This window comes from Carlito syrichta, unplaced genomic scaffold, assembly GCF_000164805.1.
Source record: "Carlito syrichta isolate Samal-C Ts95f unplaced genomic scaffold, Tarsius_syrichta-2.0.1 Scaffold312093, whole genome shotgun sequence".
Classification (NCBI taxonomy): domain Eukaryota; kingdom Metazoa; phylum Chordata; class Mammalia; order Primates; family Tarsiidae; genus Carlito; species Carlito syrichta.
Window position 1 is genome coordinate 322375 of NW_007256189.1, and position 3214 is coordinate 325588.

The window sequence follows — 3214 nt, forward strand, 5'->3', positions numbered from 1 at the left end:
CAGATAAGAAAGATATTAGGATTTCAGTCAGTTATATTGCTTTTGAGGAATATAAACCAAGCATGAGGAACAGTGAGATAACTTTGGGATTCTCTTTCTTCATGCTTGGGGAAAACGCCTGGTGGGTGGGGATGCCCCCCCCCACCCACCTGGCTTTGTATTCATGTAAAACTCTTGTGATTTGATTAAGATTGTCCTTTCTCATGCTTAGGAAAATGCCTGGTGGGTGGGGACACCCCCCACCTACCTGGCTTTGTGTTCATGTGAAAGTCTTGTGATTTGATTGGGATTGTCCTTCCTCATGCCTAAGGAAACACCTGGTGGGTGGAGGACGCCCCCCACATACCTGGTTTGTGTTCACGTGAAAGTCTTGTGACTTGACATGTGAAAGTTTGGGATAAAAACTCACGGTTGGTCCCAATAAATGGCTTCTGCTCATTTCACTGAACAGTTGTCCACTTTCTTTCTTTCTCTTTCTTCCTCTTTATATCTATCCCTCCATCTTTCTTTCAATATCTATCCCTACTACAGAATCGGCTTCTGCACTAGACAGAGTCCAGTCTCTTTCTTTCTCCTTATTTCTCCAGAATATTCGCCGATGCTGCCCCACCTTCCAGGGGCCCTCTAAATCTCTTTTTGGGGGCTGGCCCCCCATAGGGCGATAGAGTGAGACTCAAAAAAAAAAAAAGAAAAAGAAAATCATCTGTTATATCAAGAAGCAGGAAAATCTCATCTTGGATGAGAAAAAGTTATCAATAAATACCACCACTAAGATGACACAGATGTGGGAATGATCTGACAAGGGATTTTAAAGCACCTATAGTAAAATTGCTTTAACCAGCAATTATGAAATGATTGAAACAAATGAAAGCAACAGCAAGTCAGCAAATCATAGAAAAAGAAATATCAGGAATGAAATCAAAGATGGAAAGAAGATTCAAATGGAAATTTTAGAACTGAAAAATACTGTAAACAAGATGTACTTAAAAATGTAAAAATCTCTGGATGAGCTTCAACATCAGAATGAAGAGAGTAGAGAAAAGAATCAGTGAATGTGAATGTATAACAGTAGAAAATGCCCAATATAAACCGCAGAGAAAAAGTAGACTGAAAAAATAAAAAGCCTCAAGGCTCTGTGACATTATAACAGAAAATCTAACATTAACGTAACTGGGGACTCAGAAGGAAGAAGTGTAGGACTAAACAAGAATATAAAGAAATAAAGTATGAAATTTTCTAAAAGTTGGCAACTACAGATTCAAGAAGCTGAGTTAACCCCAGATATGATAAACTCAATGAAATCCATACCTTGAAGCATAATAATCAAACTTCTGAAAACTAACAACAAAGAATAATTCTTGAAAATAGTAAGAGGAAATTGACACCTATAAAGAGAGACAGAAAAGAAAAAAAAATCCAATTTCAAGTGCAGGAACTAAAAATTGTCAACCCAGAATCCTATATTCAACAAAAATATCCTTTAGGGATAAAGGAAAAAATCAAGACATTCTCAGACAAGGAAACTAAGATAATTTGTTATAAACAAACCTGTCTTAAAAGGAAGACTGCAGAAATTTTTCTAAATGAAGAAATGACAAAAGAAGAAATCTTGGAACAGGAGGAAAGAAAGAACAGCAGAAACATTTAAAAATATGAGCAAATAAAAAAGAATTCTCTTCTCCTCTTGAGTTTTCTAAATTATGTTGAACACTTGAAAGAAAAGCTATAATATTGTCTGATGTGGTTCTCAAAGTAGGTGGAAGAGATCCTATATACAGAGGAGGATAAAATAGAGACTTAAATTAAGGTAAGGTTTTTGCATTTTATTTGAACTGTAAAACTGACAACACAATCAAAAAAAAATCAGCCAGGCGTGGTAGTGCATGCCTCTAATTCCGGCTACTTAGAAGGCTGAGGCGGAAGGATCGCCGGAACCCAGCAGGTCAAGGCTGTGGTGGCCGGGAGAGGCCACTGCACTCCAGTCTGGGCGACAGAGTGAGACTCCAACTAAAAAAAAAAAAAAAAGACAACACCTGTAGACTGTGAAAAGTCATATATGCACAGTAGTGATGAAATACTTATGAATTATCTTTAGTTTTGTGGTGGCTGCAAGAATGTATGTATAATACAATGACAGACTTATATACACATAACACCAAAGTCAATTTTCTGGTTTTGCTATCGCACTATTGTTATATAAATATGGGAGGGTGCCAAAAATGTATATACATTTTAAGAAAGGAAGAACCTGTATTAAAATTGTAATACTCAATACATACCAATAATAAAAGATGAATACAAGTCACGTTTGACTTATACAGTTACAAGAGGTACTCAAAGTGGTTACCATCAGTGTCCAGACACTTCTGATAATAGTGAACTAAAGTTAATACATAGATAATATGTCTTAAAATGTGTATATATCTTTTGGTACCCCTGGTATATCCATTGGGGGAAACTGGGTGTGGGGTACACATAACTGCTCTGTATTATTCTTGTAAATCTGTAATTATTTTAAAACTAAAAGCATGATTCCTACTCTACTCAACATTACTGCTGAAGTAGACCACTTTCTAAAAATATAAACCCTTTATTAAAAACGCAAAATAAAAATAGTGTTTTCCTCTAAAGTTGGTGGAGGTTAGAAAGCTGAGGGATACAGGAGGAAAGGAGACTGACTTTTCAAAGTATACATTTTTAAATATTTTGAATTTTGTATCACATTACATGAATTATCTATTAAAAATGTATAAAATGTTTGAAAAAATATTGCATCACAATCTTCCTCACTGTATTGTCTAGAGTGGGACACAACTAGAGAAACCAGCAAGTATCGATTTCTCTGTAGTCTTGCCTCTACCTGTCCTTCTCCACAAAGGTGATGAGACTCCTTATTCTGGGTATACTAGGTTCCCTCTCACACACCCAATCACTGCTCAGAACACTGGGACTGTGGTCTTCCGATATTCAGTTCATGAAAATCACCTGGGTTGTTTGGGAAGAATGCAGATCGCCAGGTTAGAAACCTAAAGATTCTAACTCTGTAGAGCCTTCTAGGACCTGGGCATCTGCATTTTAACAAATGCCTCATAAAAATAAGCTTACATTTCTGCATTGAGGAGGCTCACAGATCCATGGGGGAGATGTGCTTACCACTCTGTAGAAGGCACCAATGTGGCCCAAGGGCCACAAAAGAACTAGCGACCATTCTGTT